This window comes from Panthera leo, chromosome E2 (assembly GCF_018350215.1).
Source record: "Panthera leo isolate Ple1 chromosome E2, P.leo_Ple1_pat1.1, whole genome shotgun sequence".
NCBI classification, from domain to species: Eukaryota; Metazoa; Chordata; class Mammalia; order Carnivora; family Felidae; genus Panthera; species Panthera leo.
The window spans coordinates 28,956,770-28,983,426 of NC_056693.1; positions in this window are offsets into that span (position 1 = coordinate 28,956,770).

Sequence of the window (26,657 nt, forward strand, 5' to 3'; positions counted from 1 at the left end):
CCCAAGTCATGTTTACACTGTCATGCTGTGCAAATTGGAGAGTTTGTTTCCAGGAACATCTGGGAGGACCAGCTGGACACGTGTTTCCCTTCTCATTAATTTAGGCTCCTAATTAATCGTGCAAAACCCAAACCAAATAAGCAGGAACCGGGACTGAAAATAATCATTAAGCCCCCCAAACACGCACACATTTTAATGAAAACTTGGCCCAGGTGATTGGACCTCTCTTGGCTCAGCCCTGTGGCTCCAACAGGGGAGTTCACCAGGGAGAAATGCTTGGGGAAGCAGGCAGATTTCTGTCCTATGCTGAGCAGCACAGAACCTAAGGCCTGGAGGGGGACGGGGGAGGGGGATTGGAACCAACTTGCTACAGGTCCCTAAGGAACGGATTTCCCCTGGACCTAGCATATTGTGGACATTCCAGTGAGATGGCCTGAGTTCAAACCCTCCCAACAGTATCAGCGGCTGTTCACCTCTCTGGGCCTCAGTTTTCACATCCGTAAAATAGGAACAATGATATCGGCTATCTCACAAGGTTATCGCGAGGATAAGGTGAGACAATTTACGTGAGATGCTTAGCCCCGGACCTGTCACCTCGTAAACTGGTTGACTGATGGCCGTTATTGTCAGATGCCCCCTTAGATCATTACTCTCGCTGATAATCTCCTCCTCCACCCCCGATGATGATGACTTAGTCATATTTAAAACCTAGAAATGTCACGGAGGCCAAGTCATGGGAATGAAAATCCACTCCCTGCCCTTCTTCGTCCTCTGTCTTGGTCCAGAAGACCCTGGCTGAATGTACTATTTTGGCTACCAGGCTCAAGGAACAGTCTTCTTCTTCTTCTTCTTCTTCTTCTTCTTCTTCTTCTTCTTCTTTAATGTTTTTTATTTATCTTTGAGAGAGAGAGAGAGAGAGAGAGAGAGTGAGTGGGGGAGGAACAGAGAGAGAGGGAGACAGAGAATCCCAAGCGGGCTCTGCACCGACTGCGGTGAACTCCATGCGGGGCTCGAACTCACGAACCGCGAGATCAGGACCTGAGCCGAAGTCGGATGCTCAACGGACTGAGCCACCCAGGCGCCCCAACGTACAGTCTTCTTTTCTGATTCTGACAGCATCCTGGGATAACGTCCCTCTCACGCGTTACGGTGTCAGAAGAGGAAGAAAGAGGTGACGGATGTATCCTCGGGGGGCCACAGCCATCCTGGCCGGGAGAGAGCCGGGCCAAGCCTCCTGAGTCGAGTCTGGAAAATGCCTCTTTGCAAGCTAATCGCATGCTGATGACCAGGCTTCCTCCTTCGAGGAAAAACAGAGTGTAAAAGATTTACAGAAAGTGTTCCAACGGCGTCTTGAACACCGCACAGCTGTGCAGAGGGGGCTGTTGGTTGAGGTGCATGTGCCTCCGAAACCCACGGGTCGGGCTTCCCTTCTGCCGCACGTGGATGTTATAAGGAACGGATGTTTGGAGCCTTATTGGTGCTGTCCCCTTTCCCTTTATGCCCCGCCCCCCCAAGAAGACCTTGGAAAAGCAGTTTAGAGATACATCCAAGACAAAACGTGGGTGAGGGCCCACTAAAAGGCAGATCTGATCGTGTCGTTCCTCCTGTTAGCGACTGCCCTTGAGATAAACCGTGAACTCCCTGCCCAGCTGACGAGGCCCCTGCCTGTGTCTCGGGCTGCGCTTCCCCTCACGCCCCTCCTGCTGCCCCTCTCCTGCTCCACAGGCCCCTCCTGTTCCCGGAAATCTGTCTCTTCCTCTCCGCCAAATGCTCTCACCTCTGCTTGGAGCACTTCCCCTCCCGCTCATCCCTCTGGTGTCAGTGCAAATGTCATTTCCTGCAGCAAGTTGTCCCTGAACCTGAATTTGGCTGGGTTGTCTCCTTGCGTCCACCCACGACGTCTCATCCCTCTTCTAGACTGGCGACCTCCATGTTTTGTTGCAACTGCTTGTTTAACTGTTTGCCTCACTTGGAGGATGCTAGATGGATTAGCTCAAGGGCCACATGGGGTGTATGTAACTTTGACCCGACGTCTGGGACAGTTCTGTCCCCCGATACCTTCATAGGTAATGAGCGTTTGGGCGATAAATCAATGTCCAGCCTGATATGGCTGCTTCAAGTCATGACTCAGAGGCAGGTAAAAGCCTGTTGTTCAGGAGTGACCCGGTGCGTGCTGGTCACCCGTAAGTGTGGGGCCACCCCACCTATCTGTCCCAAGTCCCCTTCCCACTTCTGCCAGTGTGCCTTTCCTTTGCTCTCCGGTTCTATCAGTCAGTGGTCTCTGTGGTCTCAGAGTGTCTCTAGCTCCTGTCCATCATGGCCTGTGACTCACACGAAACGTTCAACCCGGCTTGCCTGCGGGTCCTCCTACCAGACTTCTCTACAGAGAGCAGAGCAGAACCTGGGTGCCTGTGTCTCCGCCCAGCCCCCATCCATGGATGAAGAAAACTCTCAGCTTCTCTTTTCCCAGGCGGGGGGCTGCCTCTCCCATAGGTAGACTGGAATGCCATCTCAAGTCGGCAGGAAAAGCAACCAACGCATAAGCTCGAGAAACGAGGTATCAGTCAACCTTTGGAATGGGAGAAAATATTCGCAAATCGAATATCTGATAAGGGGTTAAAATCCAAAATATATAAAGAGCTCATACCATTCAACAATAAAAAATAAATAAACAATTGGACTTAACAATGCCCAGAGGAACTGAATAGACATTTCTCCAAAGACGTACAGATGGTACACGAAAATGGGCTCCATATCACTCTTCATCAAGGAAATGCCAATCAAAACCATGCTGCGATAGGACCTCGCACCTGTTAGAATGGCTACTATCAAAAAGACAAGACAAAAGATCACAAGTGTTGGGGGGGATGTAAAGAAAAGAGAACCCTTGTGCACTATTGTTGGAAATACACACTGGTGCAGCAACTATCAAAACAGTATGGAGATCCCTTGAAAAAATTAAAACTAGAACTGCCCTATGACCTGGCCGTTCCGCTTCTGGCTGTATTTCAAAAGGAAACGACATCACTGTCTCGAAAAGATCTTTGCACCCCCGTGGTCGTTGCATCATTATTTACAATGGCCAAGATACGGAAACAACGGAAGTGTCCATTGACAGCTGAATGGGTAAAGAACATATGGCATATATGCATAATGGAATATCACTCAGCCATAAAAAGAAGGAAATCTTGCCATTTGCAACATGGGTGAGCCTTCAGGGCTTCGTGAAATAAGACAGAGAAAGACAAATAAAATATGATCTTGTTTACGTGCGATAGCTAAAAGAAACCTGAACTCATAGATGCAGAGAACAGATGGGTCGTTGCAAGAGGTGGGGGACGGGATGCTGTCACAAGAAAAAATATTTGTAACCGTGCCATCATTTTGCAATATGTACATGTATCAAATTATCCTGCACACCGAAACCAAAATGTTCTATGTCAATTATATCTCATTAAGCTGGGGGGGAAAAAAACGATATATCAGAACATGAAGACTGCTCGTGTCCAGGGAGTGAGGCAGAAGATTCCTGAAAAAATTTGTGAGATTTTCTGTGGCAAGCCCGGCCGATAAGTTGTGGCCACTTTATAAGTTACTAACTCCTCACTGTAAATAATAATTATAAGTTATTACTCCTCACTGTAAATAATAAAGACCCAAATGTTGGTGGCACAGACAATGAAGAGAGTTTATTCATTCATGTAACTGGAAAATACACATTAGCTTTCAGGTAGAGCTTGATCCTGTGGCTCATTGAGGTCCTTTAAGACCCGCTTTCTCCGTTACGGCCGTCAGATGCTTCACCGTGGTTTTTGAAGCTTCAGGTTCGATCATACGGAGGAGGGAAGACAAAATGCCTTGTTTCTGGAATCAGACAATGTTCTGTTCCAAGAGTGGATTAAGTGGCTTGGAGCGTAGGTTCAACTCTAAGCCAATCACTGCAGGTGGGGTGAGGGCAGATAATGATTGCCAAGGTCATGGGTTGCACTCCTGAAGAGAAGGAGATGAAGTTGGCGTCTTTAGAATAACATGGAATTTCAAGTGGAAGTCAAAAGGGGAAGGTAGAAAAACATGCCAGTGACCCAATCACAGAACCTGCAACGGTGATCTGATTATGGGAATCAGAAGACACTGACCCAAGCAGCTCCCCTTGGTGTGGCCTGGGGAGACTCTCAGCTATGGTACCAGTGGCAGAATGGACACACCAGGGAACTCTCAGGTGGCTTCTACCCGCAGCGACACTTTGTTCCCGGGAGAGGCTTCCTTGGTTGATGGTTTGCAGTCTCTCTCTGCCAACACCGGGGCAGGTACACGGTTGGGCGAGAACACATGCTTGCACGTGACTCTGGAATGCGCTCGGTTGGAACGGAGCAGGACTCCAGCGCCACGAACTGGCACCTTATTCGGCCACTCCTGTGGCCAGTCCCCCATTGTTCCCGTGGCGGGCGTGGCAGCGTGAGTGTCTCTCTTATTACATTTCATTATAATCTGGACATTAATCTAAGCTCAGCAAGTGTAATGCTAACCCACACAATGGCCCCGTCGCAAACCTCAGGCCTTCTTGTCGTCACAGGTTACCGCGCACGATCCCGCGTACAAGCTTGTTTACTTTCAGGCAATACACAGGTTTTACTTGGTTCAATGTACTGTGTAACAACAACCTAGCAATTTGCATGTTCTTCCTGATTATCTGGTAATTAAACCCAGTAAGTACAAACATACTGTAATTATCGTGTAACCGACCATCTGGATGGAGAGATGGAAATAACTATGTATTTACGCTATAGCTGTATGATAATTATGACGTAATGGAACGATCAGCCATGAACGAGAAGAGAGACTTGCCAAGAGGCACGATCCGGCTTTAACGTGGCTGTAGCGTTAATGCCAGCCTTAATCTTCTAGCAACGGAGAGGGAAGGCAACTTGGCTGATGAATCCCATCCGGCTGGAGGCATGTGAAGACGCAGCCGAAGATCAACCCGTACGGCACCGAGGCCCGAGCGGGAAGTCCATGTGCCCACTCATTTATTCGGATCTTGTTTACAGTTCACTGGACGACACTAAGCATTTGTTTATTTCAACTGTTCTCCATTTGCATGTGAGTCACCAGCGCCTGTCTGTAAATGGTCGCGTGTGTGAATATGGTCGCTGCGTTTTGTTTTACAGATCTTAGATTCGCGGAGGAAATGGGGTGTTCAACCACAGGAAAAGTTTTAATATAATCGCGTTTGTACTCCTGCGAACTCATCTGTAAAATGTACGTACCCTTCGGCCCAGAACCACGGATAACATCCTTACCAGCGAAGGTGCTGAACGCGAAGGTTCACTCTACTTAGGCTGTGATGCATATATGGGGGCGGGGCTGGGAGGGGGGAAGAAAGTAGCATACGGGGTACTGGAGAATGGACCCCGGCAGCCAAAGGTAATTGTAACTAGAATAACAGTCATGTGGAAGGAAGCGCATCACGCGAGCTTTTAGCTTACGAGACTGTCAAATCCAGGATGCTGTTAAGGGACCATATCACATACCAGCAAGGAAAACAATGCCATCAAGCAGACATCACGCGAGGTTTCCTTCTCGTTGGAACTTTGAAATCGAGTGGACTGAACGCGCTCTGGTACACGTTGAGACCCAGTTTTAGTCCCATACCCTTCTTGAGCAAACAGAGACAAGGTGTGGTGGTAAGGCCCTGCTCAAATATCTTCATGCTAAAAGTCCAGCGCCTTTCATTTGCTCCTTGACTCTCAGATTGCAGCGTGTTATTCATACAACGTTGTCCTCGGCCACCGTGCACATTGGTGATTCAGCGTTTCCTAAAAGGGTGCATGGCTATTGTTTCTGGCATTTTCTCCCTGGGCAATTACACCCATCCTGCAAATTACACAGCATTATTTATGGCTTCAGTGTTTGTGATGGTTCTGAAACTTTATGTGCTATTCTCATTGAGTAAGATTTTGAAAGTTTTCCTCTCTGCAAATATTTCTCTGAATAGTGTAGGAATATAAGACGGCTAGTAAAACCGGTCTTTTAAAAAAATCACGGTGACTCAAACTGAGATTTGTTCAGTAGCAGTCAAGCAACAGAATCTTGATTGAAATGGATTATTATAAGTTAATGAACCATTATGAAATATGTAGGATTTGCATTTAAAATATTTTCAATTGACCCTAATAATTTTACTTAGAATCATTCTTTTAGTTCTTGTTTATATCTTGTTATCGGTCACAGTAACTACATTTCTGTTGCATTTTTGTAGAGACAGGGAGCTTGATCAAATCTGGCTTTCTCGGGGTGCTCGGGTGGCTCAGTCGTTAAGCCTCCGACTTCGGCTCAGGTCATGATCTCATGGTTCGTGGGTTCAAGCCCCGCATCGGGCTCTGTGCTGCCAGCTCAGAGCCTGGAGCCTGCTTCAGATTCTGTGTCTCCCTCTCTCTCTTCCCCTCCCCGCCCCTATCTCAAAAATAAATAAACATTGGGGCGCCTGGGTGGCTCAGTCGGGTAAACGTCTGACTTCGGCTCAGGCCCGGCGTCAGGCCCTGGGCTGACAGCTCAGAGCCTGAAGCCTGCTTCGGATTCTGAGTGTCTCTCTCCCTGTCCCTCCCCCGCTTGCACTCTCTTTCTCTCTCAAAAGTAAAGAAGTATTTAAAAAATAAAAAAAAAAAACATTAAATATTAAATTAAAACATTTAAAATTAAAAAAAAAATCTGACTTTGTCTCCCTGATGAGTGAACTCTGACTTCTTTCTCTTCTTGCATAAACTGGGAAGGAGTAACCTGGGAGCCCCCAGGAATGATTTAGAATAAATTTGTCAAAGCGTGAAGATCACATATACCTCGTTAGCTAGGACTCCTTGGTTAAAAGTTAGAAATTAACTCATGAAATATTTTTTTAAAAAAGAAACATTTATTAAGGCTATAGGATACAGTGGGAATGTGTTGTTTTTATAACATCCTTCCCTTGCCTCCTATCTCCACCCAAAATGCTCGCTTGTCCCTAGGGGAACCCTTCCTTCCATCTTCATTCATGTAGTGTGGGAAGGTCAGACCCTACCCCTGGCCCCAAGGGAGAATCCTGCCTGATTCAATCTAAACGGCATATCTTATCTCCCCGTTCAACTGGTTCTGAGATGGGCACGTGACCCTAGTTTTGGCCAATGACAGTGAATCGGAGGATTTGTACACGGCCAACTGGAAGAGATTCCCTCGTCCTTTAAATAGTTTGGGTTATGATGTGAGGTCCGGAACTACTGCAGCCATTTTGCTACCACCAAAGAAAAGCCTAGAGCTGCAAAGAACCCTATGGTTCCTGAGAATAATTCTTCACCGCAAAAGGCAGAAGACAGAGATAGAGAGTGGCTGAGTCTTTGCTCGTATAATATTAGCTACCAAACCACCCCCATCTAAAGCCAGCTCTACCTCTGGGCTTTTTAGTTACACGAGTGACATTCAGCAATATCTTTGTTATACAAGGTTATTTGATATATTTTCTTTCACTTACAACAACAAACTTTACTCTCTACTGTGCTATAACATGGAATGCAGAGTTAGGAAGGGTCCCAGGAAGTTACTGGAAACAGGAATTCAGAAGCTCTCACACACTCGATCTTGGCTCTGATGCTTTCTGTGTGTGTGTGTGTGTGTGTGTGTGTGTGTGAGCTATATTCCTCTCCCTTCTCAAATGTGCATCCTCTGGTTAATACACCCGGTCACTGTCTCTTAGGAGCGGTTCTACATTCCCAGGAGGGAGGTACTAATTGGACCAGCTTAGGTCAAGGGTCAGCCTTTGATCCAACAACTCTGGCCAGAATGTCAGGGTCACCAAGCACGAAGATGATATCCAGTCAACCCCTGAGGGTGCGAAGTCAGTTCCAAAACGAAGAGGCAGGGCCGGTTGGGAGATGCCCAGGCAGCCCGGAAAGTGCCCACTGCTGGTGCCCTCTGGGAAGTCTCTTCGCATCTCGGAGCCGCCTTTCTCTCCTGTAAAATAAAGATACTAAACCAAAGGGTTGTGAGCATAAAATGAGAAGTCTTATGGGACAGGCTGCTGCTGGGCTGGTGGGAATCATTTCCACACTTTCACTACTCTGAGCAGTGCGAGCACATTACGGGGGTCCAACAAGCGTGTTCCTTATGGCTGCGTAGCCGCACGCCAGCTTGACTCTGGAAACATCCATTAGCGTTATCATGAACAACTCAGATTTAGAGCATGCCGTTCAGCGTATAGGACTTTCACATCCGTGAACGAGATCGACGCTTAGGACCATCTTGTGAGGCGGGTCACTTGGCCCATTTTATAGGTGAAAAAAACTCAACCTAAGTCAACAGTTCTCAAAGTAGGAGCATCACCTGGGCATTTGCTAGAATGCAAATCTTCAGGTCTCCCCCCAGACCTTCCAAATCAGTGACTCTGAAGTGAGGTCCTGCAGTCTGCGTTTTTAAAATTTTATTTTAGAGAGAGAGTGAGCGGGGGAGAGGGGCAGAGAGAGAGAGAGAGAGAGAGAGGGAGAGAGAATCTTAAGCAGGCTCCACGCCCAACATGGGGCCCGGCACGGGGCTCCATCCCATGATCTGGGACCATGACCTGAGCCAAAATCAAGAGTTGGATGCTCAATGGACTGAGCCACCCCAGGGCCCCCGCAATCCGCATTTTAACAGCCCCTCCGGGTAATTCTGATGGCTGCTGTTGGCCCTGAGACCGATGAAAAAACCCAATTCCCCTCACCCCTCACCAGGAACAGTTCCTCACAGTGGTTCCGCCAGCTCAAAGGGAAGGACCGTCACTAGTGGCCACGGCAGGTTGTGGCTCAGAAGCTGTGCATATGGCCCCTGTAGAAGACACCAGGCTGCTTGATTTTAACTTGCCAAAAGCTTCAAAGCCTCCCGAAACTGGGGTTGGTTTCTTCTCCAGCGAGCTCTCTGAGCAGGGGCCAGGCTCTGCTGGCCATATTTTTCTGTGCCCTAGCCATCTCCACATTGGATTCTCGTACCGTAAGCTCATAGCTGCCACAAGCTTCTCCGCTGTCCCCCCCCACCCCTCACCTCCTCCACGACTTCCTCTCATCCCCCTCTTCCCTGAGGAGTGCGGGCGGCACCCTGGTGTAGGGAGTAGTGGGCAGAACATTCCAAGGCTCTTGGTGACCGTCTTGGCTGCACACGAGCTCTTGGCCTCTTAGCAGGGCAGGGGTGTCATTCATTGCCAGCGGCAGAGTCCTAACACCTAGGCATGCCCCTCTGGCTTGGTCGTGGTAAGGGGCATCTTTGCGAGGTTCATCATTGAGAAGAATCGAAGCTGAAGCCCTTCCAGAGCTTTGAGAAGTGTTTCCGCCCTGCATTACTGAATCAGGAAGGGTATTTAGCAAGAGAAGCCAACTCGGGCTGACTTAAGCAGGAAGAAGATTATTGCAGGGGTATGGGTCCGCTCACAACGGGAGCGGGGAGAGCCGGAGAGCCGGGCTCCGAGGCCAGGCAGCAGGCGGACGCCCTCATCCCCTAACAGAAAGGTCTGGCGAGGGACGAATGCCACCACTCCATGCACCAGAGAGGCAATGCCGACCTACCCGCAAGCTGCCCCCGGCGACCCCACTGCCCCAAGCACGCTTCCCAGGCCCAACCTTTTTGTATCACAGGGAATAAATTAATAACCTCAGCAGGCGTTTCCGATTGGTGGAACACAGGTCACATGCCTCCTCTTTGGCTGCAAGGGACGTTGGGAGGGTGGGGCTGCGTCACTGTTTGAATCCTGTGCCTGAGAGAGGGGGGCTCTGTTCCTTCCCAGACTCAGAAAGTGACAAACTCAGAAAGTTTGCCAAGTAAGAAGGAAGTTAATGAGTTGGCTGATCAAAAGAATATTCAAAATAGCCACTAAAAAAAAAATCATAGTTCTAGAAGCTTATGATGGGCAGGTGCTATGATAACTGTCGTGTGTCACCTCACCTGATCCTCGCAAGGGTGCTGTAAGGTCAGCCCTGTTATTACCACCCCCTATCAACAGAGGAGGAGACCGAGGTCCAGACTGATGAGTGACTCACCCAAGACCCTGTGGCTGTGAGCTGACAGAGCCGGGCCTTGAACTTAGGACGCCTGGCTCCAGGGTCCAATCCAGAGCCAGGATTCTGGCTCTGACACGTCTCCTCTGTGTGAGCCAGTAAATTCCTTACTGTTATTCTTATCCTGGTTTGGCCAAAAGCAGTGGACTTTGGGCTACCGTCCCGTGAAGAAGGGTGCTGACTAATACACTTTAGCCAGTGGCTGACTAATGCCAAGTTTAGGAAACATCTTTAAAGAGGACTAATCATAAGTGTACCCTATTTTCCCTTTTTTTCATAAGTAAATCATATGCGTTTGCAAGAACTCAGTGAAATAACAGCAATTTTACCCCTTTCCACTGACGTAAACGCCTAGGCCTGCAGAATCAAAGTGGTCCAGCCCTGCTATCTTAACTGTTTTCTGGAAGAATCGGGACTGGAATCCAGATGTGGCCTTCTTTCACCTGCCAGACCTTTCCTGAGTGGCCCCCGGTGCCTGGGCGGGGGGCACATGGTGACCGTGATATGTCCGTTCCCCCTGGCTCTTCACAGTCAAGGCTACAGGCTGATATCTCAACCACCCAGCAGTCAGGCTCTTAGAAGCTTTCCAACAAGGACTCTCTGGAGAGGTGCTGTGGGTAACACCGGGGGCCCCTGCCTCTGACAGTCTCAGGATGTGCCACACTTGACTCGGCTGTACTTGAATCTGCCTGCCCTGCCCACAGTGGCCGAGCGGCCATGATGGATCAAGATGGCGGAGAGCCCAGTGAACTCACTGGGTTTCCAGTCCCGGGACGAGAGTCAGCTGGAGGGAACCTGGGGAACAGAGCAGGGGCGGGCTAGAGGGCAGGACGCCGAGGGGGAGCCTGACTCCGCGAGTCTTAGCCACAGCCCATCACCACAAAAGACAATGACCTTTTGTGGAGACGGCGACTGGTGAGACAGGAGGGTAGGGCATTGGCTATAGGGCACGAGGCAAGGAGAAGGTGAGACACACAGAGCAAGAAAAGTTGACAGAGCTATGGGCAGGCAGACCCAACAGTGACTCTCCAAAAAATCCTGACAATAATGGCAATAACAGATAATATTCAATGACCACTCATACTTACCAATAGCCGGTCAAGGTCTTTGCCTCTAATCATCCCCTTGGTCCTGTGAACTAGGATACAGCTATCATCCACATTTTACAGACGAGGAAACTGAGGCTCAGAGGGCTTAAGGAACCTGACAGACGTTTAGCAAAGTTGTCTCCGTGACGGACAGAGTTTCCAGGGCTCTTACCACTCACGGAAGGCCGATAGCTGTGGGCCGGACAAAATGGCGGCCGCCTGCATTTGGGGGCCTCTGGGTTCACCTGAGCCCTTGTATGGGATTCTGTTGGAAAGGCAGGGAATAACTCCTGCCCTGCCCCTCCTCCCGCCATGGGAAAAGGCCTAATTGCTAATGACAGCAGACATCCCTAATCTACCAGCCTGCATTTTCCTACTTAACCTAAGCATGACCTCAGATTCCTTCTTAACACATGCGCTTTTGATAGCCACTTCTAACTGACCAGAATTGGCACACGAGATGCAAATGATTTCCCCTCCCGTGGGTTCCAACTGGCATGGGTCAGAGGCGCCTTTCGAGGGAATCAGAGCAGCAGGCAGGCTGAGCTGGCATTGGGAGTGTGAATGTTGAAGGCAGGGCCCATTTCCACTCAAATCGTGGGCAGAACAAGAATAGTTAGGAAGGGGAGGAAGGGCAGCAAGATAATCTGTAAGGGGGGGGGGGCACAGATGCAGAGAGGTGACAAAAAGTCTGCCTGGGGACACCTACCGTGCGAGAGCACAAACCTCACAAACAACACAAACGTTTCACAAAGTATTGTTATCGCCACACTTTGCTTTCGCCCGAGCACCCATGCTACCCGGTTGAGATTGAGCGTAGCGATTCTCCTGCAGTGGAGTTTTGCTAGAAGTTTTTCTTCATTTAACGTCATTTGAGGTTGCTTATAATAAAAAGCACACGTTCCATAACTGGACATTTTAAAAAAAATTTATTTATTTTTGAGAGCGAGAGAGAGAGAGAGAGCGTGCGAGTGAGCGGGGGGAGGCAGAGAAAGAGGGGGACAGAGGATCTGATGCGGGCCCTGTGCTGACAGCAGAGAGCCCAATGCAGGGCTTGAACTCACGAATCGGGAGATCACGACCCGAGCCGAATGCGGACACTTAACCAACTGAGCCACCCGGGTGTCCTGAGATCGTACTAAACTATGAGAACTGGAAGAAGAAACGATGGTTTTTGCCAAATGATTCGCGGTATCGTGATGCTTTAAAGTTAGACTTGCTCCTGAGCTCCCTGGAAGGCAGGGAACAAAGGGTAAGAAGACGTATCGCGTGAATTCTCCTTGCCCGATGAGGGATTGAGGGAGAATATAAACTGATGGCTTGTCTGGCCTCAAGCCTGCTTTGTTTAACTGTAAAAGGCTTAAAATCAGGTGAGCTCACTTAAGAATCCAGCCTTGCTTTAAGATGACAAGGTATCTCTCAGGGTCAAGAAGCAGCAGGAACTTAGTGGTTGCCGCGTTAGAGCCGTAGGCAGGCTCCTGTTTGCCACACTTGCTGCCATTTTCTATTGTCCATTCCCTTTAGCACGTGTTGGGCCCCTCCCTGTAGGTGCCTTAGAACGTATGGTCAAGCTGAGGATATTAGCTTACACACATCGTCTCTGGTCTGTTCCATGCATTGCAGCCAGAGTCGCCCTGTTAACCTCAGACATCCGATTAGGTCACCCCCTTGTGTCCACAGCCCTTCAGTGGCCCCCACTGCCCTCAGAGGAAACACCAATGGCTTTCAAAGCGCCTCGGTCTTGAACTTTGCCTCTTTTTTGACCCCTTTTCTGCCTTGCGTCAGACCCTCCAGGTAGGCTCCTGCCTCCAGGCCTTTGCCCTTGCCCCGCCTTCTGCCTGGATCACTCTTCCCCCAGCGGGGCGGCCAGCCTAGGGTGCCACTCACCTGTTACCCGAGGCCTTTCCTGACCGCCTTATAGAAAATAACCCTTCGTCCCTGCTCCCTACTCTCTAGACCTGCTTCAGTTTTCTCCGCAGTACTAATTATTATGTGACCTGTTTCTACCGTTAGATACTGATTTTCTGTTTTCATACCCAGCAATGTAAATTCTATAGGGGGTGGGGGTGGGGGGTTTCTTGATTGTTCACTGCTCTATGCCCGGGACTAGAGCAGTGCCTGGCACACAGGGGACACGGAGGGTGTGGTGTGAATGGATAAGAGTCCAAAACAGCTCAACATGTCTATGTGAGACATACATACACAATCTTCCTGAATAAAGATAGCTTTATGTAAATATAAAGCTTTGAGATGCAAAGATTCATTGTTTTATCTTTGCCTGCAAAGATACAATGCTATAAAGATAGCTATATTTATATCCATCGTGTTTCCAGATTAAAGGGCAAACAATGGCCAACAGTCACAGAAGGCAAAAACAATGGGAAAGCTGTTTACGGCTTCCTTGCCAGGCACACTGTTTGCTTCTGTGAGCCCCTCTTCTTTACAAGTGCTGTTAACCCTTGTGCGATTGCTGGACTCTAGAAAGAGCCAGAGTTGGCCAAGGTTTCTAGATCGGACCGGTGATCATCTAAACACAGGGTGCTCTGGTTTCCAAGTGGCCCTTACGGCCAGTGGCTGTTTCCCCGGGGCCGGCTGGGTGAGGACAGTCCAGACAGCACACGCCACACTTACTCCATCAGGAGTCCCCACCGACTGGCTGTGTGTGCGTCTTCAGGACCTGAATCTCGTGCCGTGCGTTGTCCCTTCGGCGCCTACTACCGAAGCCTCCTAGGCCCATGTGCGGGGTGGGGGTGGGGGTGGGGTCTTGTTTAGAGTCTCATGGAGCCAGAAGCGTGTTCTTCCCCAGAGCGAGGCGGGGATTGTCTGCGGCTCTGTGCAAAAGCCATTGCTGTCAGGATTTGAGCCCACTTTCCCGATCTGGAGAAGCCCGTTCATTGCATCCATCCCAACGGGGGCATATTTCAAATTTTGCTCCCAGTTGTACAGGAAATACAGGGAGGGAACCTCATCTGAGCCCGCAGTGCTGCACTGGCCCAGCCACCAAGCCCGGGGGGAGGGGGACCCATGAGGGCCTACTATGCTGGCCTCCCCCTGGAAGCTCATCTCCCTTCCCCCAGGCTCCTGTTCCTTCCACCAGGCTCCTGTCTCTTCCCCGCCTGGCTCCTGTCCCCACCTGCTTGCAGAGATCTCCTAGGAGGCCGCCTCCTACCTCCCCATCTACTCCCTCACTGGTGAAAGCCAGAAAGAATCATGGTGGAGCCCACCCTCCGCTGCCAAGGAGTTTGAGGAGTCCTTGACTTGGGGGGGGGGGTGGTCATTGGATTCCCAACCCTCACAAGAACCTTCTTCAGTTGGTGGGGGGGAGGGGGAGTGTGGAATGTTTCTTCTCCTACCTTATGAAACCACTTCCGGAGGCAAGCTTCAGGAGAAAAGGAAAAGCAGATGTCAGCCGGTGACACAGAATAATCACTTCGCTCACTGCTTGTATTTTCCTACCAATTTTGTATTTTTCAAAAAGGACAATAAAACAATTGTCCTCTCGGCTAATTAATGACAAGCTGGTAAAAGCATCTTCTCATTGTTCCATTTATCCCTCCATTTCTCCCAGTTAACAGTCCTGTCTCTGAAATGAATCAATGTCGTTTACACAATGCTGTCACCCCATTGTTCCTTTATCGTCCTCCATTTTCATAAATCGGGGTGTTAATCCCTTAATGGCTTTTCTCAGTGCTTAAAAAAAAAAAAAAGGGAAGAAAGAAGGAAAGGAAAAAAAAGCCAGGCCCTCCTCCTCTTAATCCTCCAGTAGACAAAGCGTGTTTACACAGGCGGCCCCGCACTGTGTTTACTGAAAAAGCAGGTCCAGTTGGGGATTTGGCCCCTTCTGTTTGTTGGCTAAACAGGAGGCCTCTGGGACCCAGGGATCTGCCCCTTCCCCAGGTACGCTGTGCCCCGGCCCCTGTCCCAGCTTCTAGGCTGGACTCTGATGATACCTCTGACCTTTGCCCTGGTGGCCCAGCGGGGGGCCCTTCGAGGTGGGGAACGGGCTGGAAGAAGATGGAATAGGGAAGTGTGGGCCTTCCTGGGCTTCTCAGTCCACAATCCCAGTGCCTCTCACTCACCTTCCACGGGGGCAGCGGTTCTCACCGGGGTCCCCGGACCAGCAGCATCAGCACCATCTGGGAAGTTGTTAGAGCTTAAGTAATCAGACCCACCCCGACCTGCTGAATCTGAACCTCGTGGGGCGTGTCCAAGAATCAGGTTTTTTCACACTCCCTCCAGAGGATTATTGGCGTGCCCCTGAAATTTAAAAACTACTCTACCAGGGGACTGTATTCTAAGGTTAAAGAGCGAATAAATGGAAATAAAACTCATTTCACTTGACACATATTGGCTGACTTCCGGTTCCTGTTCGGCAAGACTCAGGGGCCGGAGCATTGATTACATCAGGGCCGGTGCCAGCCTCCAAGGAGTTCCCAGTCTGCTGAGTGAGAACTCCCTGGGTTGGAACCCTACCCAGGCCTCCCTTTCAATTCTCAGACCCCTGCACAATGACTGGCATGAAGTGAAAAATCTCCCCCTCTACCTCTTCCCCCTCCTCCTCAACATAGTACTTGGGAGGGAGCTGAGAACCTTACGACAGCCACTTGCACGGGAATCTGGGTTTCACCAGAATCTCGTGTCCCATCATTCAGTGAGGGTGTCCTGCCTGCTCTGGGCAAGGCCAGGTGCAAGCTGCTGGGGGCTCAGGGTTCAATCAAAGGATCCCTGCCCTCGAGGAGCTACCTGTCCAGTGAGTATACAAAACAACCTGCACAAATACCTGGCAAAGCCCCTGGCAAGTGCTGTGGTAACCTTTCTGAAATGGCACAGAGGCTGCATGATTAACTCAGGACAGGTGGTGCCGATGGTGATAGAGGTGGTGGTGGAGGTGATGATGAAGGTGATGGAGGTGGTGGTGGAGGTGATGATGAAGGTGATGGAGGTGATGGTGGAGGTGATGATGAAGGTGATGGAGGTGGTGGTGGTGGAGGTGATGATGAAGGTGATGGAGGTGGTGGTGGAGGTGATGATGAAGGTGATGGAGGTGGTGGTGGTGGAGGTGATGATGAAGGTGATGGAGGTGGTAGTGGAGGTGATGATGAAGGTCATGGTGGAGGTGATGATGAAGGTGATGGAGGTGATGGTGGAGGTGATGATGAAGGTGATGGAGGTGGTGGTGGAGGTGATGATGAAGGTGATGGAGGTGGTGGTGGAGGTGATGATGAAGGTGATGGAGGTGATGGTGGAGGTGATGATGAAGGTGATGGAGGTGGTAGTGGAGGTGATGATGAAGGTCATGGTGGAGGTGATGATGAAGGTGATGGAGGTGGTGGTGGAGGTGATGATGAAGGTGATGGAGGTGGTGGTGGAGGTGATGATGAAGGTGATGGAGGTGATGGTGGAGGTGATGATGAAGGTGATGGAGGTGGTGGTGGTGGAGGTGATGATGAAGGTGACGGAGGTGGTGGTGGTGGAGGTGATGATGAAGGTGACGGAGGTGGTGGTGGTGGAGGTGATGATGAAGGTGATGGTGGAGGTGATGATGAAGGTGATGGAGGTGGTGGTGGAGGTGATGATGAAGGTGATGGAGGTGGTGGTGGAGGTGATGATGAAGGTGATGGAGGTGGTGGTGGTGGAGGTGATGATGAAGGTGATGGAGGTGATGGTGGAGGTGATGATGAAGGTGATGGAGGTGATGGTGGAGGTGATGATGAAGGTGATGGAGGTGGTGGTGGAGGTGATGATGAAGGTGATGGAGGTGGTGGTGGTGGAGGTAATGATGAAGGTGATGGAGGTGGTGGTGGTGGAGGTGATGATGAAGGTGATGGAGGTGATGGTGGAGGTGATGATGAAGGTGATGGAGGTGATGGTGGAGGTGATGATGAAGGTGATGGAGGTGGTGATGGAGGTGATGATGAAGGTGATAGAGGTGGTGGTGGAGGTGATGATGAAGGTGATGGAGGTGATGGTGGAGGTGATGATGAAGGTGATGGAGGTGGTGGTGGAGGTGATGATGAAGGTGATGGAGGTGGTGGTGGTGGAGGTGATGATGAAGGTGATGGAGGTGGTGGTGGAGGTGGCGATGCAAGTGATGGAGGTGGTGGTGGAGGTGATGATGAAGGTGATGGAGGTGGTGGTGGTGGAGGTGATGATGAAGGTGATGGAGGTGATGGTGGAGGTGACAATGAAGGTGACGGAGGTGGTGGTGGTGGAGGTGATGATGAAGGTGATGGAGGTGGTAGTGGAGGTGATGATGAAGGTGATGGTGGAGGTGATGATGAAGGTGATGGAAGTGGTGGTGGAGGTGATGATGAAGGTGATGGAGGTGGTAGTGGAGGTGATGATGAAGGTGATGGAGGTGATGGTGGAGGTGATGATGAAGGTGATGGAAGTGGTGGTGGAGGTGATGATGAAGGTGATGGAGGTGATGGTGGAGGTGATGATGAAGGTGATGGAGGTGATGGTGGAGGTGATGATGAAGGTGATGGAGGTGATGGTGGAGGTGATGATGAAGGTGATGGAGGTGATGGTGGAGGTGATGATGAAGGTGATGGAGGTGATGGTGGAGGTGATGATGAAGGTGATGGAGGTGATGGTGGAGGTGATGATGAAGGTGATGGAGGTGATGGTGGAGGTGATGATGAAGGTGATGGAGGTGATGGTGGAGGTGATGATGAAGGTGATGGAGGTGGTGGTGGAGGTGATGATGAAGGTGATGGAGGTGGTGGTGGAGGTGATGATGAAGGTGATGGAGGTGATGGTGGAGGTGATGATGAAGGTGATGGAGGTGGTAGTGGAGGTGATGATGAAGGTCATGGTGGAGGTGATGATGAAGGTGATGGAGGTGGTGGTGGAGGTGATGATGAAGGTGATGGAGGTGGTGGTGGAGGTGATGATGAAGGTGATGGAGGTGGTGGTGGTGGAGGTGATGATGAAGGTGATGGAGGTGGTGGTGGTGGAGGTGATGATGAAGGTGATGGAGGTGATGGTAGAGGTGATGATGAAGGAGATGGAGGTGGTAGTGGAGGTGATGATGTAGGTGATCGAGGTGGTGGTGGAGGTGATGATGAAGGTGATGGAGGTGGTGGTGGTGGAGGTAATGATGAAGGTGATGGAGGTGGTGGTGGAGGTGATGATGAAGGTGATGGAGGTGGTGGTGGTGGAGGTGATGATGAAGGTGATGGCGGTGATGGTGGAGGTGATGATGAAGGTAATGGAGGTGATGGTGGAGGTGATGATGAAGGTGATGGAGGTGGTAGTGGAGGTGATGATGAAGGTGATGGTGGAGGTGATGATGAAGGTGATGGAGGTGATGGTGGAGGTGATGGAGGTGATGGTGGAGGTGATGATGAAGGTGATGGAGGTGGTGGTGATGGAGATGATGATGAAGGTGATGGAGGTTGTAGTGGAGGTGATGATGAAGGTGATGGTGGAGGTGATGATGAAGGTGATGGAGGTGGTAGTGGAGGTGATGATGTAGGTGATTGAGGTGGTGGTGGAGGTGATGATGAAGGTCATGGTGGAGGTGATGATGAAGGTGATGGAGGTGGTGGTGGAGGTGATGATGAAGGTGATGGAGGTGATGGTGGAGGTGATGATGAAGGTGATGGAGGTGGTGGTGGAGGTGATGGAGGTGGTCGTGGTGGAGGTGATGATGAAGGTGATGGAGGTGGTGGTGGAGGTGGCGATGAAGTGATGGAGGTGGTGGTGGAGGTGATGATGAAGGTGATGGAGGTGGTGGTGGTGGAGGTGATGATGAAGGTGATGGAGGTGATGGTGGAGGTGATGATTAAGGAGATGGAGGTGGTAGTGGAGGTGATGATGTAGGTGATCGAGGTGATGGTGGAGGTGATGATGAAGGTGATGGAGGTGGTGGTGGAGGTGATGGAGGTGGTCGTGGTGGAGGTGATGATGAAGGTGATGGAGGTGGTGGTGGAGGTGGCGATGAAGTGATGGAGGTGGTGGTGGAGGTGATGATGAAGGTGATGGAGGTGGTGGTGGTGGAGGTGATGATGAAGGTGATGGAGGTGATGGTGGAGGTGATGATTAAGGAGATGGAGGTGGTAGTGGAGGTGATGATGTAGGTGATCGAGGTGATGGTGGAGGTGATGATGAAGGTGATGGAGGTGGTGGTGGAGGTGATGATGAAGGTGATGGAGGTGATGGTGGAGGTGATGATGAAGGTGATGGAGGTGGTAGTGGAGGTGATGATGTAGGTGATCGAGGTGATGGTGGAGGTGATGATGAAGGTGATGGAGGTGGTAGTGGAGGTGATGATGTAGGTGATCGAGGTGATGGTGGAGGTGATGATGAAGGTGATGGAGGTGATGGTGGAGGTGATGATGAAGGTGATGGAGGTGGTAGTGGAGGTGATGATGTAGGTGATCGAGGTGATGGTGGAGGTGATGATGAAGGTGATGGAGGTGGTGGTGGTGGAGGTGATGATGAAGGTGATGGAGGTGGTGGTGGTGGAGGTGATGATGGCAGTGGTGATGATAATGGTGGTTTAGGTGGTGGTGGCTGGGGAGCAAGTAGCCTTCACAGAGAGCACGCTCAGTTTGAGCTTTTCAGTCCAAAGTAAAGTTCTTCAGTTGGACTTGGGAGAAAGAACATTCAGGGAAGAATGAGCAACTTACCCAAAATACAAAGGTTTGAACAGTATTAACGGCTGCTGAAGGAGGTAAGGGAAGGCCATGATGGAAGTGTGAGTTACTGAGGATTCCAGAGCTCTCTTTCAACAGTCCAGGCTTATGTATGAGATCTGAAGACTTAAAACAATGGGAAAAAGCCTGTGGATTTTAGGTGTGTGAGCTGGAATCTGACTTACACTAGCTTAAACCATATCTGCAAAGTTCAAAAGAGTTCAAAAGGCTTCAGGCATAGTTGGATCTAGGGGCTCGGGCACCTTCTCAGAATAGAGTGTGTTGGTCCCGCTTTCTTCTTTGGGGGCTTCATTTTCACACAGACTTGCCCCAGTTGATGCCAGAGATGACCGCTGGCAACTTGAAGCTTATTGAATCTTTATGCCTAGAAATTTTGGAGAAAAGCAGGCACTTCCTCCTCAGTGGTCTTAAAAAGATTTCCAGGAAGACTCTCATGGGCCTGGCTTGCAGAACATGACTCCCAGAATCAATTACTTTAACTCAAGTCCAAGTCAACTGGCCAGACCAGGGTAACAGGGTCACTCTGAGGCTGGGGAAAAGTGGTAAACCCCATCTGACTGGCATGGCTAACAGTGCGTGGCTCATGGCATGGATAGGGGGTGGTCTCAAAGGAACTCTGCAGTGTTTTCCCAGCAAAAGCACCAAGATTTGGATCAGCAAGAAAGAAACACATGGCTTGAGCAAAGAGCTTGAGACAGTTGACTAAAAGTAACTGAATTATTATTAAAATTATGTATGTTCACATTGCGCAGAAAAGAAGGCTCAAATGGTAATCGCCGAAAGGTTCCAGTTGGTTATTGCTGATGGGATGTTGGGTAATTTTCATCTTCTGCTTCTTTAGCTGGATGGCAATAAAACACAGACAGAGACATACAGACTTGCATTGGGATCCTGGTTCTCTTGCTTTGAACTAGAGGCCTCAGATGACCTTTTTTTTGTCCCTCTTCACTTCACGGTTGAACATCTATAAACTGTGTCTCCTTATGCCTTCCTAACACTCACTGATTGGCGTGGAATGGAGGATATTATTATTATTATTATTCTTACCTCTTTGGGCTGGCTTAGAATGAACAGGTATTACTTCTCTTTCTTTTTCTTTTCTTTAAAAGTGTTTATTTATTTTTGAGAGGGAGAGAGTGCACATGAGCCAGGGAGGGGCAGAGAGAGAGAGGGAGACAGAGGATTCAAAGCAGGCTCCAGGTTCTGTGCTGACAGCAGAGAGCCCGATGCAGGGCTCGAACTCAGGAACCGTGAGACGGTGACCTGAGCTGAAGTCAGACGCTTAAATGAATGAGCCACCCAGGCGCCCCCCAGAGCAGGTATTACTTCTGTGAGAACCAAAATCATCTCTCCCACATGGCTTAGTATCTACAGTAATATAGCATGGTTTTGAGTCATCTATTGTCTGCATTAGCATAACGTTACTCTTCTATGACTACTTTTGCCCAGTCAATTAACTTTATTGTTCATTACAGGAATATCCCATAAACTCTTCAATAGAAAACATCCAACAATGTTTTATACCCTCAGACTTTTGGAAACCCTCCCCTCAAATCACCCTGCTGTTTCCATCAGTCCTAAATTATTACAACATGGCGGTTACCAAATTCTAGCCGACTCTCTCTCCCTGCCACTTTGGAAACTCCTGAAGCCAGAGTTTAGAGTCTTGGCAAAAACCTCACCTTGCTTGTCCCTCTTTCAGATGCCATTAAAGCTCTGTCGAGGCAGTGTTCTCCACTGCAGTGACCAATAGACTCCACTTTGACCCATCAACGGGTTGTTAGTGATATTTGGAAGGCAGCGTTCGACATCTATCATACAAAGCTGTCAAACCATGTAACTATAGTCTTGCATGACCTTATGTAGAGGGTCCATAGAGGCGTCCGTTGCCACAAGAAACTTCACCCTCGTTCCTTTAGGAGATGAAAACAGCGGGGCTTATAGGGAGACATGCTGCCTGTGAGTCTTAAGGCAATGTTGCAGTCTTTATTATAGCTTTAAGTATCTGTTTGTGTGTGATCTTTTGTTTCGTGTCTTTTTTCCTACCCAAACTATAACCCCATGAGGACACGTACTGTATATCTGATTCATCATTTGTCTCCAGCATCTAGAAAAGTGCTTGGCGCACGGTCAGTCCAGTAGGTGTTGAATGGATGGGTGCATGAATGAGTCAGTGAAGGGAGGGACCCATAGTCCCGGAAACGGCTACTGACTTGTATGTCTTTGGGCAATTCCATTGTCTTTCTGGGCCTCAGTTTCCCCACAGACCCCAATTCCAGGCTGGGATGACTCCTGGAACCCACATCTATGCTTATAGGTAGTTATGGCTCCCCCCAAAAAAAGAGGTGACATTAAGGGCTTTGAAGGATGTTGGGTAAGACAGTTGATGATGATTGCCCTTCTGGAGGCCTGAGGTCAGCTGCCCTGGGATTCGTGGTAATTAATTCCAAATTCTCAGGTCTGGTCCCCTTCCCAAGTGCTGAGATGAGGCAGGATGGGTGGAAGATAGGATGTTTCCTATTTATTGCCTATTGCATTCGTGTAAAGCATCATTCTCTTCTAGGGTGTGTGTGAGAGGGTATATACTCTGTAAGTGGTCCTTGGTGACATGGGGTAGGGGAAACCCCTAGCCCCTGTCCTTGCTTTATTCTGGTCATGTCACTGGTCCCCAGTCCCCAGCACAGCCTGCTTCTGGAAGGGAATGCTATCTGTCACTAGCACGTCCCTGGGGGTTGACATTTTTCATCTCCCTGCCAGAGATATTTGTGATTATTTTCTCCCATTAGGAAACACAAGGCTGGACGGTGCTCTAACCTTACAGGTGGTTCCTGAACTTACCTGCTGTGTGATTCGGGGAGAGCTAGGTAACCTTTCCATGGCTTGTTTCCCCATCTGCAAAAGGGGAACCCATGAACCCACAGTGCTAGTAGCCGCCCCAGTGGGATGTTGAGAGGTCAAATGAATGAATATGGGGAAACACCAGGCCAGGGCTCCCTAGCCGTTAGCTGTTATTATCATCCCCTAACGTGCCTGGTACACGCCTGACTCTAAGCGGAGGCTTTGCAGCAAATACTGCTCAGAAGAAAAAAAAAAAAAGGAGCCACTATAGATACAAGCAATTCCTTGGATAGATCTCAAAGGAATAATGTTGTGTGAAAGAAGCCAGTTTCCAAAGGTTACATACTGTATCATTCCATTTATACGACATTCCTGAAAGACAGAACCATAATGATGAAGAACAGATCGGTGGTTGACGGGGGGTTAGGGGTGAGGGGTTGGGAGAGGGTTTGATTTAAAAAAAAAATTAGCAGAAGGGAGAGTTGGGGGTGATGAGCTGCTCCGTATCCCGGTTACAGTGGTGGCTACAGGGGTCTATCTATATACGCGTTCATAAGTTCATAAAACTCGGAACCAAAATGAAATGAATTTTTGTGTGATAATTTCAGGGAATGTGGAGTCCCGATAAGTGTCGTTGTCTTTCGGCTGCCTCCTTTTCCCTGGCAATGTAAGCAAGAAGATCACTTGTGTTTCGATGTTCTAGAAAGCAGAAAGCGTTGTACATGGTGCCCCGCGGTAGAGAAGGAAGCCAGGATGTTTGGGACGTCCTGCTCCGTTCTGCTCCTGGTCTCTGCGAGAGCTCAAGATCAGATCCCCGGGCGTAGGGGGTGTGGGGGGTGGTGTTCAGAACTCCAGTAGGCTCTTTAGAGAGATTTAAATGTGCTGCTTCCCGGTTATCCTGAGGTGCAGCTATAATTGCTGTTCTTTCCAAATAAATCCTTCAGATTAAATGGATATCGAGCAAGTCCAACGATTACTCATGGCACGTGAATCCCGTCAAAGTCCAGGGTGAGTCCGTCTAGATGAACAGGAGGAGGTCGGCGAACGTTGTTTTAGTCTTAACGCCATCCTTTGGGACTGGTGTTGAATGTTTACATTTTGGGGAGAGAAAACTCAGGCCAGATAAGGCAGCCTGGGGCAACACTTGGGAGTCTGGGATCTTGGCTTGGCGACAAAGTTGTGTCATGGCGGCGGGGGGTGGGGCTGGGGGGGGGTCCCTTCTCGTCTCCAAGTCTCACTTTTGCCACCTGCTCTTTGGCCGCGGCGGAGTTGAACTCCATCGTCTTTGAGGCTCTTCCCCTTCCTGGCTTAGGGATGAGACCGTCTCTCTTCTTTCTGTTTTTCAAGGACAGGGGATGCTTACTCCTTCTCCATGAACCCATGAACACGTGGCTCCTGTGGTTGTAGGTGCCTCGTGACTTCACCGGGGCGACCCTCAGCCTGTCCTGGGTCGGAGGGGTGTCCTTTATCCGTCTGCCTGCCCAGAGGGGGTTCTCCGAGCAAACGGTGTAGGACACGCTCTGCCGAGCGTCCGAGAACCGTGCCCAGAGGTGCCGTTAGGATGTAGGAATTATGAGGTGAGCAGCAAGACGCCAAAAAACCAGGAAGCCACTTGAGCAGAGAGTATAAACATAAATATCCCCGAGCAGGCCCCGGCACTGGGTTTTTTATGTTGATGTGCTAATATGTTATCCACTAAGGGTTTATTTACGCCATTTTGGTATTCCCTGCAATTCATTTATCTGCATAAGGAAGAGGCGCTAACAGGACAGTTCCTCATGAACAAGCGTCCCTGTGTGATCCCCACTGCTGTTTATAATCCTTCATGCCCAGATCTATAATTCATGAGCTGATGGCCTGGTGGCAGTTTCCATAAAGGCCATGGCGGGCACCCAGTCGTTAACGCTCACACTGTCATGCATGGAATCGAAATAAGCCTGCTCTCCTTCTATTCATCATGACGCCACTGACGTGTGGGCAATGATATTATCCAAATATTATTAAAACTTTGAACCCTGTCCCCATAAATTATGGCCGAATGGCTCCGTGGCCATTAGGAGAGGGGGATGTATGGGCTTCGGTGGCCGCCGAGTAATTATGTGCTTAAAAGGAAGCGTGGCTGAGCATTCCCCTAGTAAAACAGAGAGAAGCCGGGATCATTTGTTACTGCTGTGGCGTTCGGGGCCGGACGGCTCTGGCAGGTCAAGTCAACCTTACAGCAGGACAATTATCTGCCTAGAGAGACCAAACATCTGTTATTAAGTATGTACAGGCATCAAGGCAACATGCTAGAAATCTTGTCCACTTCAAACACTTGGCGTATTCCACACAACACCCCCCTCGCGTTTTGTAACTGCAACAGTCAGCTTTGAAATATGCCCTATCTTCCCTCCCCCGGCCCCTCGCTTTAATGTACCCTGCAGCTGCTAAAGAGGGTGTTGTAACTTTAGAAGGACCTTGCTATCTTTCTCTAGCTCTTTAAGTAATAATAATAATTTTTGTTGGGTTTTTTCCCCCCCTCCCAAATTTCTTTTGCGTGTATTAGTTATTCAAGGAGTATGGCTGGGGCAGCGATATCATATAATTTGAAAGCACAAGGTCAGCCCGTGTTTACATTAGAGGGCCAGTCTCTCTTTGATTCCTGTGTCTGCGGCAGCTTGCAGGCCGGTCTGGTGCATGGGAGCAAGATGGTTCTGTGTTGCGATTCCGAAATGGGAAATAGGCTTTTCGGGCTATCGTGGTTCCCTGGACCATCTGCGTGTCTCAGAATCCTGAGGAGGGAGGGGGTGGGGAGCATGCCAGAGAACAAGGCTATTGAACCAGAAAGTGGGCAGAGCTGGGGGGGGGGGGGGGGGGCGGTGGGCAAGATGGCAGGATGAGGGCAATCAATGGGGGTGGCCCTGAGAGATAACACGGCAATCACCCCACTGAGCATGTCCAGACAAGCATAGCTAGAGTGCCATTTTCCTCCCATAAAGATGCGTCACATCGAGCGAGGAGAACTGGGCCATGTTCGTGGAGCGGGAAGGGCAACACGCTGCTTTGCTCAGTGACGTAGTAACGACAGACCAGATTCCTTTCTTCTCAAGAAGAATGGAATCTCCAGATCTTCTGGGGCTCCTGCAATCTGAGCATCTTAAAGATATATGATGTCTGGATTAGCTTCAAAGTAATCCAGGGCGGAGCGGGGATGGGTGGGACTACACATGAAACAAAAGTAGCCCTGAGTTAATAATTGTTGAAGCCCAGGGATGGGCACGGCTTGGGGCGGTGATTAGACTAGGCTCTACACTTGTGATTGTATCTGAACTCGGTCCATCATTAAAAGAAAAAAAAAATTCTGAAGGAACAGCACTCCCTTCTGATGTGAGTGACCAGCAATGTCAGCAGAGGACCCACCTCCCCAGCAGAGTTCTCTGGGGAAAAACCCAGAGAACAGAAGTCCAGATGGACCAGTTTGCAGAGACGGTCGGACTCCTTGCTCCAAGCCATCCGGTAAACATCTCTCCCCAGAAAGACCTGTTGAAAACACTGTTGCATCCCACAAGAGCTTCTTGGCTCAGCTGCACCAGCCCAGATTCCTTCTCGTGGTATTCAAGATCTGCCATAACAGGGCCTCCTCGTTCTACTGTCTCATTCCTTCACCTGCTTCCCCCACGAGGCCCGGCAGGAGAGTCAGGTGGCCGTGGTGGTGGAGAAGTGGACGCGGGAGTGGTGGCCCCACGACCGACTCTGGGACTTCCCTCCCCCTGCCCCCCACCCCTGTGTTCTTTCCCCCTGTACAGGAGTATCAGTTCCAGTGGCATGGCCTTTGACATTTTGCCTCTCTTCCTTTGGTAACCTTGGGAAGAAGGCAACTCTAGCATTGCTAAGTTGACGTCACCACCGAGGAAAGGGGGAAAGGCACACAAATGACCAGGTTCTATTCCCTTTGAAAGCACAGGCAACTTTTTCCTTCTCATTCGGGACTATTAGAAACAGACCACACCAGAGAATAGGCTAAAATCGGAGGGAGATCT